This window comes from Aegilops tauschii, chromosome 3 (genome assembly GCF_002575655.3).
Source record: "Aegilops tauschii subsp. strangulata cultivar AL8/78 chromosome 3, Aet v6.0, whole genome shotgun sequence".
Taxonomy (NCBI): Eukaryota; Viridiplantae; Streptophyta; class Magnoliopsida; order Poales; family Poaceae; genus Aegilops; species Aegilops tauschii.
The window spans coordinates 59,912,330-59,926,094 of record NC_053037.3 but is presented as its reverse complement, the minus strand read 5'-3'; positions in this window follow the sequence as shown (position 1 = coordinate 59,926,094).

The following is a 13,765-nucleotide window of genomic DNA, read 5'->3' as shown; positions in this document are numbered from 1 at the left end:
TATGCTTAAGTCTGTCCGAATCATGTTAGCAATTGCTGCATTTTATGAAATATGGCAAATGGATAAACAAAACTGCATTCCTTAATGGATTTATTAAAGAAGAGTTGTATATGATGCAACCAGAAGGTTTTGTCAATCCTAAAGGTGCTAACAAAATATGCAAGCTCCAGCGATCCATCTATGGACTGGTGCAAGCATCTCGGAGTTGGAATATACACTTTGATAAGTTGATCAAAGAATATAGTGTTATACAGACTTGCGGTGAAGCCTGTATTTACAAGAAAGTGAGTGGGAGCACTACAGCATTTCTGATAAGTATATGTGAATGACATATTGTTGATCGGAAATAATGTAGAATTATTCTGCAAAGCATAAAGGAGTGTTTGAAAGAAGTTTTTCAAAGATAGACCTCAGTAAAGCTGCTTACATATTGAGCATCAAGATCTATAGAGATAGATCAAGACGCTTGATAAGTTTCTTTCAATGAGTACATACCTTAACAAGATTTTGAAGTAGTTCAAAATACAACAGTCAAAGAAAGAGTTCTTGCCTGTGTTACAAGGTGTGAAATTGAGTAAGACTCAAAGCCCTACCACGGCAGAAGATAGAAAGAGAATGAAAGTCATTCCCTATGCCTTGGCCATAGGTTCTATAAAGTATGTCATGCTGTGTACCAGATCTATTGTATACCCTACACTGATTTTGGCAAGGGAGTACAATAGTGATCTAGGAGTAGATCACTGGACAGCAGTCAAAATTATCCTTAGTGGAATAAGGAAATGTTTCTCGATTATGGAAGTGACAAAAGGTTCGTCGTAAAGGGTTACGTCGATGCAAGTTTTGACACTAAATCTAGATGACTCTAAGTCTCGGTCTAGATACATATTGAAAGTGGGAGCAATTAGCTAGAGTAGCTCCGTGAAGAGCATTGTAGACATAGATATTTGCAAAATACTTACGGATCTGAATGTGACAGACCCGTTGACTAAAATTATCTCACAATCAAAACATGATCACACCTTAGTACTCTGTGGGTGTTAATCACATAGCGATGTGAACTAGATTATTGACTCTAGTAAACCCTTTGAGAGTTGGTCACATAGAGATGTGAACTATGGGTGTTAATCACATGGTGATGTGAATTACTGATGTTAAATAACATGGCGATGTGAACTAGATTATTGACTCTAGTGCAAGTGGGAGACTGAAGGAAATATGCCCTAGAGGCAATAATAAAGTATTATATATTTCCTTATATCATGATAAATGTTTATTATTCATGCTAGAATTGTATTAACCGGAAACATAATACATGTGTGAATACATAGACAAACAGAGTGTCACTAGTATGCCTCTACTTGACTAGCTCGTTAATCAAAGATGGTTATGTTTCCTAGCCATAGACATGAGTTGTCATTTGATTAACGAGATCACCTCATTAGGATAATGACGTGATTGACCTGACCCATTCCGTTAGCTTAGCACCCGATCGTTTAGTATGTTGCTATTGCTTTCTTCATGACTTATACATGTTCCTATGACTATGAGATTATGCAACTCCCGTTTACCGGAGGAACACTTTATGTGTTACCAAACGTCACAACGTAACTGGGTGATTATAAAGGTGCTCTACAGGTGTCTCCAAAGGTACTTGTTGGGTTGGCGTATTTCGAGATTAGGATTTGTCACTCCGATTGTCGGAGAGGTATCTCTGGGCCCACTCGGTAATGCACATCGCTATAAGCCTTGCAAGCATTGTGACTAATGAGTTAGTTGCGGGATGATGTATTACGGAACGAGTAAAGAGACTTGCCGGTAACGAGATTGAACTAGGTATCGAGATACCGACGATCGAATCTCGGGCAAGTAACATACCAATGACAAAGGGAACAACGTATGTTGTTATGCGGTCTGACCGATAAAGATCTTCGTAGAATATGTGGGAGCCAACATGGGCATCCAGGTCCCGCTATTGGTTATTGACCGGAGACGTGTCTCGGTCATGTCTACATAGTTCTTGAACCCGTAGGGTCCGCACGCTTAAAGTTACGATGACAGTTTTATTATGAGTTTATGTATGTTGATGTACCGAAGGAGTTCGGAGTCCCGGATGAGATCGGGGACATGATGAGGAGTCTCGAAATGGTCGAGACGTAAAGATCGATATATTGGACGACTATATTCGGACTTCGGAAAGGTTCCGAGTGATTCGGGTATTTTTCGGAGTACCGGAGAGTTACGGGAATACGTATTGGGCCTTATTGGGCCATACGGGAAAGAAGAAAAAGGGCCTCAAGGGTGGCCGCACCCCTCCCCTTGGTCTGCTCCGAATTGGACTAGGGAAAGGGGGCGCCCCCTTCCTTCCTTCTGTTTTTCCCTTCCTCTTTTCCTATTCCATATGGGAGGTGGAATCCTACTAGGACTAGGGAGTCCTAGTAGGACTCCACACTTGGTGCGCCCCCTCCTAGGGCCGGCCTCCTCCTCCCTTGCTCCTTTATATACGGGGGCAGGGGGGCACCCCAGAGACACAACAATTGATCCTTGAGATCTCTTAGCCGTGTGCGGTGCCCCCTCCACCATATTACACCTCGATAATACCGTTGCGGAGCTTAGGCGAAGCCCTGCGCCGGTGGAACATCATCATCGTCACCACGCCGTCGTGCTGACGAAACTCTCCCTCAACACTCGGCTGGACCGGAGTTTGAGGGACGTCATCGAGCTGAACGTGTGTAGAACTCGGAGGTGCCGTGCGTTCGGTACTTGATCAGTCGGATCGTGAAGACGTACGACTACATCAACCGCGTTGTGATAACGCTTCCGCTGTCGGTCTACGAGGGTACGTGGACAACACTATCCCCTCTCGTTGCTATGCATCACCATGATCTTGCGTGTGCGTAGGAATTTTTTTGAAATTACTACGTTCCCCAACAGTCGAAGTTATCTGGGAGGGAGTTATATATATCGACAACGACGACATACATACACGGGAAAATAATGTTATCGGGGAGGGGGTATATATCGACCCCCCCCCCCACGTGTTGAAGTTATCGGGAGGGGGTTTTATATCGACAACGACGACATACATACACGGGAAAATAATGTTATCGAGGAGGGGGTATATCGACCCCCCCCCTCGTGTTGAAGTTATCCCCCCTCGTGTTGAAGTTATCGGGAGGGGGTAATATCGACAACGACAACATACATACACGGGAAAATAATGTTATCGGGGAGGGGGTATATCGACCCCCCCCCCACGTGTTGAAGTTATCAGGAGGGGGTTATATCGACAACGACGACATATATACACGGGAAAATAATGTTATCGGGGAGGGGGTATATCGACCCCCCCTCGTGTTGAAGTTATCCCCCCTCGTGTTGAAGTTATCGGGAGGGGTATATATCGACGACGACAGACCCGATAAAACATAAGAAAACGAAGAAGAAATAAAAAGAGAAGAGAAGAAGAAAGGAATAGAGGAGAGGATTGAAGAAAAAAAAGAAGAAAAAAAAGAAGAAAAAAAAGAGGAGAAGAAGAATATTCTATTTTTTCTTCTTCTCCTCTATTCCTTTCTTCTTCTCCTCTTCTTTTTCTTCATTTTTCCTCTTCTTATTTATATCTCCTCTTCTTCCTCTCCTCTTCTTCTTTCTTTCCTCTTCTTATTTTCTTCTTTCCTATCCTTCTTTTTCTTCTTCTTCCCTTCCTAGCTAGATATATAAAACTTTTCTAAAATTGTAACTTTTGCATATATAAAACTTTTCCATGTGGATCATCATTTCTCATATATATCGAATATATATCCATTGTCATATATAAAAACTTTCTATATATGAACAAAAAACTTTCTGTGAACAAAAAAACATTTTTGACATATATATTCATACATTTTGAACATCTACATACATACAAATTTTTTTTTGTTCACATATACATTATAGCCACATACACATATACATCACATATGAACAAAAAAATTAAACTAATAAAAATAAAAAAACAGAGCCGGGGCGGCGGCTCTCACAGCGGGGGCGGCTAGGACGATGGCGACGGCGGGGGCGGGGGCGGCGAGGGCGCCGGCGCACGGGGCCGGGACGGGGCGGGGGCGGCGAGGGCGCCGGCGAGCACGCGCTGGCCGGGCAGGGGGGCTCGGGGCACCGAGGCGGCGCGCGCGAGCAGGGGAGCACGAGGCGGGGCGGCGCGTGGGGGCAGGGCGACGGCGACGAGCACCGGGCGGCGACCCGTCAAGGCAAGGGCGCGGGGCGACGGCGATGAGGAGCGGGCGGCGACGGCGAGCACGGGCAGCCTAGCGGCGTCGGGGGCAACTGGCGAGGTATGTCGAAAATTTCCTAATGTGGACTTATATAGCAAAACCTTTAGTCCCGATTCGTGGCACCAACCGGGACTAAAGGTGGGCATTAGTCCCGGTTGGTGCCACCAACCGGGACCAAAGGCCTCTTTTCAGCAGCCCAAAGGGCGGGAAGCGGCGGCCTCTGTTGGTTATTGACCAGAGAGGCGTCTCGGTCATGTCTGCATGTCTCCCGAACCCGTAGGGTCTACACACTTAAGGTCCGGTGACGCTAGGGTTGTAGAGATATATGTATGCGGAAACCCGAAAGTTGTTTGGAGTCCCGGATGAGATCCCGGACGTCACGAGAGGTTCCGGAATGGTCCGGAGGTGAAGAATTATATATAGGAAGTCAAGTTTCGGCCACCGGGAAAGTTTCGGGGGTTACCGGTATTGTACCGGGACCACCGGAAGGGTCCCGGGGGTCCACCGGGTGGGGCCACCTATCCCGGAGGGCCCCGTGGGCTGAAAGTGGAAGGGAACCAGCCCTTAGTGGGCTGGGGCGCCCCCCCCCTTGGGCCTCCCCCCATGCGCCTAGGGTTGGGAACCCTAGGGGGAGCTTCCCCCTTGCCTTGGGGGGCAAGGCACCCCTCCCCCCCCCCACTTGGCCGCCCCCCCCCTTTGGATCTGATCTCCAGGGCCGGCGCCCCCCCAGGGGGCCTATATAAAGGGGGAGGGAGGGCAGCAATACACAGCCTTGGGCGCCTCCCTCCTCCCCTGCAACACCTCTCTCTCTCTCGCAGAAGCTTGGCGAAGCCCTGCCAGAGACCCGCTACATCCACCACCACGCCGTCGTGCTGCTGGATCTCCATCAACCTCTCCTTCCCCCATTGCTGGATCAAGAAGGAGGAGACGTCGCTGCACCGTACGTGTTTTGAACGCGGAGGTGCTGTCCGTTCGGCACTCGGTCATCGGTGATTTGGATCACGGCGAGTACGACTCCGTCATCCACGTTCATTGGAACGCTTCCGCTCGCGATCTACAAGGGTATGTAGATGCACTCCTTTCCCCTCGTTGCTAGTAGACTCCATAGATGCATCTTGGTGAACGTAGGAAAATTTTAAATTATGCTACGATATCCAACAGTGGCATCATGAGCCAGGTCTATGCGTAGTTACTATGCACGAGTAGAACACAAAGCAGTTGTGGGCGTTGAGTTTGCCAATTCTTCTTGCCGCTACTAGTCTTTTCTTGTTTCGGCGGTATTGTAGGATGAAGCGGCCCGGACCGACCTTACACGTACACTTACGTGAGACAGGTTCCACCGACTGACATGCACTAGATGCATAAGGTGGCTAGCGGGTGTCTGTCTCTCCTACTTTAGTCGAAACGGATTCGATGAAAAGGGTCCTTATGAAGGGTAAATAGAAATTGGCAAATCACGTTGTGGTCATACATAGGTAAGAAACGTTCTTGCTAGAAACCTACAAACCACGTAAAAACTTGCAACAACAATTAGAGGACGTCTAACTTGTTTTTGCAGCAAGTGCTATGTGATGTGATATGGCCAGAAGATGTGATGAATGATATATGTGATGTATGAGATTGATCATATTCTTGTAATAGGAATCACGACTTGCATGTCGATGAGTATGACAACCGGCAGGAGCCATAGGAGTTGTCTTTATTATTTTGCATGACCTGCGTGTCATTGAATAACGCCATGTAAATTACTTTACTTTGTTGCTAAACGTGTTAGCCATAGAAGTAGAAGTAATCGTTGGCGTGACGACTTCATGAAGACACAATGATGGAGATCATGATGATGGAGATCATGGTGTCATGCCGGTGACGAAGATGATCATGGTGCCCCGAAGATGGAGATCAAAGGAGCATAATGATATTGGCCATATCATGTCACTATTTGATTGCATGTGATGTTTATCATGTTTTTGCATCTTATTTGCTTAGAACGACGGTAGCAAGTAGGATGATCCCTTATAATAATTTCAAGAAAGTGTTCACCCTAACTGTGCACCGTTGCGAAGGTTCGTTGTTTCGAAGCACCACGTGATGATCGGGTGTGATAGATTCTAACGTTCGAATACAACGGGTGTTGACGAGACTAGCATGTACAGACATGGCCTCGGAACACACGCAATACACTTAGGTTGACTTGACAAGCCTAGCATGTACAGACATGGCCTCGGAACACGGAGGACCGAAAGGTCGAGCATGAGTCGTATAGAAGATACGATCAGCATGGAGATGTTCACCGATCTTGACCAGTCCGTCTCACGTGATGATCGGACACGGCCTAGTTAAACTCGGATCATGTTTCACTTAGATGACTAGAGGGATGTCTATCTGAGTGGGAGTTCATTAAATAATTTGATTAGATGAACTCAATTATCATGAACTTAGTCTAAAATCTTTACACTATGTCTTGTAGATCAAATGGCCAACGTTGTCCTCAATTTCAACGCGTTCCTAGAGAAAACCAAGCTGAAAGATGATGGCAGCAACTATACGGACTGGGTCCGGAACCTGAGGCTCATCCTTATAGTAGCCAAGAAAGATTATGTCTTAGAAGCACCGCTAGGTGATGCACCAATCCCACAGAACCAAGACGTTATGAACGCTTGGCAATCACGTGCTGATGATTACTCCCTCGTTCAGTGCGTCATGCTTTACAGCTTAGAGCCGGGTCTCCAAAAGCGTTTTGAGAAACATGGAGCATATGAGATGTTCGAGGAGCTGAAACTGGTTTTTCAAGCTCATGCCCGGGTCGAGAGATATGATGTCTCCGACAAGTTCTTCGGCTGTAAAATGGAGGAGAACAGTTTTGTTAGTGAGCACATACTCAGAATGTCTGGGTTGCACAACCGCTTGTCTCAGCTGGGAGTTAATCTCCCGGATGACGCGGTCGTTGACAGAATCCTCCAGTCGCTTCCACCAAGCTACAAGAGCTTTGTGATGAACTTCAATATGCAGGGGATGGAAAAGACCATTCCTGAGGTATATTCAATGCTGAAATCAGCTGAGGTAGAGATCAGAAAAGAACATCAAGTGTTGATGGTGAATAAAACCACTAAGTTCAAGAAGGGCAAGGGTAAGAAGAACTTCAAGAAGGACGGCAAGGGAGTTGCCGCGCCCGGTAAGCCAGTTACCGGGAAGAAGTCAAAGAATGGACCCAAGCCCGAGACTGAGTGCTTTTATTGCAAGGGAAGTGGTCACTCGAAGCGGAACTGCCCCAAATATTTAGCGGACAAGAAGAAGGCCGGCAACACCCAAGGTATATGTGATATACAAGTAATTGATGTGTACCTTACCAGTACTCGTAGTAGCTCCTGGGTATTTGATACCGGTGCGGTTGCTCACATTTGTAACTCAAAGCAGGAACTACGGAATAAACGGAGACTGGCAAAGGACGAGGTGACGATGCACGTCGGGAATGGTTCCAAGGTCGATGTGATCGCCGTTGGCACGCTACCTCTACATCTACCCACGGGATTAGTTTTAAACCTCAATAATTGTTATTTAGTGCCAGCTTTGAGCATGAACATTGTATCTGGATCTCGTTTAATTCGAGATGGCTACTCATTTAAATCTGAGAAAAATGGTTGTTCTATTTATTTGAGAGATATGTTTTATGGTCATGCCCCGCTGGTCAATGGTTTATTTTTGATGAATCTCGAACGTGATGTTACACATGTTCATAGTGTGAATACCAAAAGATGTAAAGTTGATAACGATAGTCCCACATACTTGTGGCACTGCCGCCTTGGTCACATTGGTGTCAAGCGCATGAAGAAGCTCCATGCAGATGGACTTTTGGAGTCACTTGATTACGAATCATTTGACACGTGCGAACCATGCCTCATGGGTAAGATGACCAAGACTCCGTTCTCCGGAACAATGGAGCGAGCAACCAACTTATTGGAAATCATACATACCGATGTGTGTGGTCCAATGAGTGTTGAGGCTCGCGGAGGATATTGTTATGTTCTCACTCTCACTGATGATTTAAGTAGATATGGGTATGTCTACCTGATGAAACACAAGTCTGAAACCTTTGAAAAGTTCAAGGAATTTCAGAGTGAAGTTGAGAATCAACGTGACAGGAGAATAAAATTCCTACGATCAGATCGTGGTGGAGAATATTTAAGTCACGAGTTTGGTGCACACTTAAGGAAATGTGGAATAGTTTCACAACTCACGCCGCCTGGAACACCTCAGAGAAATGGTGTGTCCGAACGTCGTAATCGCACTCTATTGGATATGGTGCGACCTATGATGTCTCTTACCGATTACCGCTCTCATTTTGGGGCTATGCTTTAGAGACTGCCGCATTCACTTTAAATAGGGCTCCGTCGAAATCCGTTGAGACGACACCGTATGAATTATGGTTTGGGAAGAAACCTAAGCTGTCATTTCTAAAAGTTTGGGGATGCGATGCTTATGAAAAGAAACTTCAACCTGAAAAGCTCGAACCCAAATCGGAAAAATGCGTCTTCATAGGATACCCTAAGGAAACTATTGGGTATACCTTCTACCTCAGATCCGAAGGCAAGATCTTCGTTGCCAAGAACGGGTCCTTTCTAGAGAAGGAGTTTCTCTCGAAAGAATTGAGTGGGAGGAAAGTGGAACTTGATGAGGTGATAGTCACCCCTTCCGAACCAGAAAGTAGCGCAGCGCGGGAAAATGTTCCTGTGGTGCCTACACCGACTGGGAAGGAAGTCAATGATGATGATCATGAAGCTTCGGATCAAGTGACTGAACTTCGTAGGTCCACAAGAACGCGTTCCGCACCAGAGTGGTACGGCAACCCTGTCCTGGAAATCATGTTGTTAGACAACGGTGAACCTTCAAACTATGAAGAAGCGATGGCGGGCCCGGATTCCGACAAATGGCTAGAAGCCATGAAATCCGAGATAGAATCCATGTATGAAAACAAAGTATGGACTTTGACTGACCTGCCCGATGAGCGGCGAGCCATAGAAAACAAATGGATCTTTAAGAAGAAGACGGACGCGGATGGTAATGTGACCATCTACAAAGCTCGACTTGTCGCTAAGGGTTATCGACAAGTTCAAGGGGTTGACTACGATAAGACTTTCTCACCCGTAGCGAAGCTGAAGTCCGTCCGAATCATGTTAGCAGTTGCCGCATACTATGATTATGAGATATGGCAGATGGACGTCAAAACGGCATTCCTTAACGGCTTCCTTAAGGAAGAGTTGTATATGATGCAGCCGGAAGGTTTTGTCGATCCTAAGAATGCTAACAAAGTATGCAAGCTCCAGCGCTCAATCTATGGGCTGGTGCAAGCATCTCGGAGTTGGAACATTCGCTTTGATGAGATGATCAAAGCGTTTGGGTTTACACAGAGTTATGGAGAAGCCTGTGTTTACAAGAAAGTGAGTGGGAGCTCTGTAGCATTTCTCATATTATATATGGATGACATACTATTCATGGGAAATGATATAGAATTCTTGGAAAGTATAAAGGCCTATTTGAATAAGTGTTTTTCAATGAAGGACCTTGGAGAAGCTGCTTATATATTAGGCATCAAGATCTATAGAGATAGATCAAGACGCCTCATTGGTCTTTCACAAAGTACATACCTTGACAAGATATTGAAGAAGTTCAATATGGATCAGTCCAAGAAGGGGTTCTTGCCTGTATTGCAAGGTGTGCAATTGAGCACGGCTCAATGCCCGACCACGGCAGAAGATATAGAAGAGATGAGTGGCATCCCCTATGCCTCGGCCATAGGGTCTATTATGTATGCCATGCTGTGTACCAGACCTGATGTAAACCTTGCCGTAAGTTTGGTAGGAAGGTACCAAAGTAATCCCGGCAAGGAACACTGGACAGCGGTCAAGAATATCCTGAAGTACCTGAAGAGGACTAAGGATATGTTTCTCGTTTATGGAGGTGACGAAGAGCTCGTCGTAAAGGGTTACGTCGACGCTAGCTTCGACACAGATCTGGATGACTCGAAGTCACAGACCGGATACGTGTATATATTGAATGGAGGAGCAGTAAGCTGGTGCAGTTGCAAGCAAAGCGTCGTGGCAGGATCTACATGTGAAGCGGAGTACATGGCAGCCTCGGAGGCAGCACAGGAAGCAGTCTGGATGAAGGAGTTCATTACCGACCTAGGGGTGATTCCCAATGCGTCGGGCCCGATGACTCTCTTCTGTGACAACACTGGAGCTATTGCCCTTGCGAAGGAGCCCAGGTTTCACAGGAAGACCAGGCATATCAAGCGTCGCTTCAACTCCATTCGTGAAAGTGTTCAAAATGGAGACATAGATATTTGTAAAGTACACACGGGCCTGAATGTAGCAGATCCGTTGACTAAACCTCTCCCTAGGGCAAAACATGATCAACACCAGGACGCAATGGGTGTTCGATTCATCACAATGTAACTAGATTATTGACTCTAGTGCAAGTGGGAGACTGTTGGAAATATGCCCTAGAGGCAATAATAAATGGTTATTATTATATTTCTTTGTTCATGGTAATTGTCTATTATTCATGCTATAATTGTATTGTCCGGAAATCGTAATACATGTGTGAATACATAGACCACAACCTGTCCCTAGTAAGCCTCTAGTTGACTAGCTCGTTGATCAACAGATAGTCATGGTTTCCTGACTATGGACATTGGATGTCATTGATAACGGGATCACATCATTAGAAGAATGATGTGATGGACAAGACCCAATCCTAAGCATAGCATAAAAGATCGTGTAGTTTCGTTTGCTAGAGCTTTTCCAATGTCAAGTATCTTTTCCTTAGACCATGAGATCGTGCAACTCCCGGATACCGTAGGAGTGCTTTGGGTGTGCCAAACGTCACAACGTAACTGGGTGACTATAAAGGTGCACTACGGGTATCTCCGAAAGTGTCTGTTGGGTTGGCACGGATCGAGACTGGGATTTGTCACTCCGTGTGACGGAGAGGTATCTCTGGGCCCACTCGGTAATGCATCATCATAATGAGCTCAATGTGACTAAGGCGTTAGTCACGGGATCATGCATTGCGGTATGAGTAAAGAGACTTGCCGGTAACGAGATTGAACAAGGTATTGGGATACCGACGATCGAATCTCGGGCAAGTAACATACCAATTGACAAAGGGAATTGCATACGGATTGATTGAATCCTCGACACCGTGGTTCATCCGATGAGATCATCGTGGAACATGTGGGAGCCAACATGGGTATCCAGATCCCGCTGTTGGTTATTGACCGGAGAGGCGTCTCGGTCATGTCTGCATGTCTCCCGAACCCGTAGGGTCTACACACTTAAGGTCCGGTGACGCTAGGGTTGTAGAGATATATGTATGCGGAAACCCGAAAGTTGTTTGGAGTCCCGGATGAGATCCCGGACGTCACGAGAGGTTCCGGAATGGTCCGGAGGTGAAGAATTATATATAGGAAGTCAAGTTTCGGCCACCGGGAAAGTTTCGGGGGTTACCGGTATTGTACCGGGACCACCGGAAGGGTCCCGGGGTCCACCGGGTGGGGCCACCTATCCCGGAGGGCCCCGTGGGCTGAAAGTGGAAGGGAACCAGCCCTTAGTGGGCTGGGGCGCCCCCCTTGGGCCTCCCCCCATGCGCCTAGGGTTGGGAACCCTGGGGGGGAGCTCCCCCCTTGCCTTGGGGGGCAAGGCACCCCTTCCCCCCCACTTGGCCGCCGCCCCCCCCCTTTGGATCTGATCTCCAGGGCCGGTGCCCCCCCCCAGGGGGCCTATATAAAGGGGGGAGGGAGGGCAGCAATACACAGCCTTGGGCGCCTCCCTCCTCCCCTGCAACACCTCTCTCTCTCTCTCTCTCGCAGAAGCTTGGCGAAGCCCTGCCAGAGACCCGCTACATCCACCACCACGCCGTCGTGCTGCTGGATCTCCATCAACCTCTCCTTCCCCCATTGCTGGATCAAGAAGGAGGAGACGTCGCTGCACCGTACGTGTGTTGAACGCGGAGGTGCTGTCCGTTCGGCACTCGGTCATCGGTGATTTGGATCACGGCGAGTACGACTCCGTCATCCACGTTCATTGGAACGCTTCCGCTCGCGATCTACAAGGGTATGTAGATGCACTCCTTTCCCCTCGTTGCTAGTAGACTCCATAGATGCATCTTGGTGACGTAGGAAAATTTTAAATTATGCTACGATATCCAACAGCCACAGCCTCATTAGTACCGGTTCGTGGCACCAACAGGGACCAAAGGGTGGAATTGGTCCCGGTTCGTGCCACCAACCGGGACCAATGGCCTTGCACAGCGGCGTGGTGGTGAGTTTAGTCCAACCTCGCTAGCTAAGAGAGAGCCGCACCTGTTTATAAGGTGCGGTGCGCCTGAGCTGTCGAGCTCCTCTCTAAAGCAGGCTTACGGGCCTAACCTCTCTGCACTCAGGGCTTATAAAGCATTTCAAATGAACTCTGAAAAGGTTGAAAGTTGGCATGGTATCATCATTTCATCCACATAGCATGTGCAAGAAAGTTGAGAGGGTTACGGCAAAAACTAGATGCACTTCTTGTACAAAACGGACAATGGTATCATACTCGTCTATTACAAAGTTGGCATGCTATCATCATAATAGTTGCGGGAGAAAGTCTTCACTTTTTCTTCGCTTGTGTCATTTGCTTATTGCTCCGTAACCATGGATAATCTTCATCATTTATCAGGATGCTTGGGTCAGCCTTGACTTTGAAGGGAGGAATTTCATGAAACTTTTCATAATCTTCAGACATGTCTGTCTTGCCCTCCACTCCCACAATGTCCCTTTTTCCTGAAAGAACTATGTGCCGCTTTGGCTCATCGTATGATGTATTCGCTTCCTTATCTTTTCTTTTCCTCGGTCTGGTAGACATGTCCTTCACATAGATAACCTGTGCCACATCATTGGCTAGGACGAACGGTTCGTCAGTGTACCCAAGATTGTTCAGATCCACTGTTGTCATTCCGTACTGTGGGTCTACCTGTACCCCGCCTCCTGACAGATTGACCCATTTGCACTTAAACAAAGGGACCTTAAAATCATGTCCGTAGTCAAGTTCCCATATGTCCATTATGTAACCATAATATGTGTCCTTTCCCCTCTCGGTTGCTGCATCAAAGCGGACACCGCTGTTTTGGTTGGTGCTCTTTTGATCTTGGGCAATCGTGTAAAATGTATTCCCATTTATCTCGTATCCTTTGTAAGTCAATACAGTCGAAGATGGTCCCCTGGACAACGAGTACAACTCATCACAAACAGTGGTGTCACCTCTGAGACGTGTTTCCAACCAACTGCTGAAAGTCCTGATGTGTTCACATGTAATCCAGTCGTCACACTGCTCCGGGTGTTTGGAGCGCAGATTGTTCTTGTGTTCATCGACATACGGGGTCACCAAGGTAGAGTTCTGTAGAACTGTGTAGTGTGCTTCAGACCAAGAATATCCGTCCCTGCATATTATTGAGTTCCCCCCTCC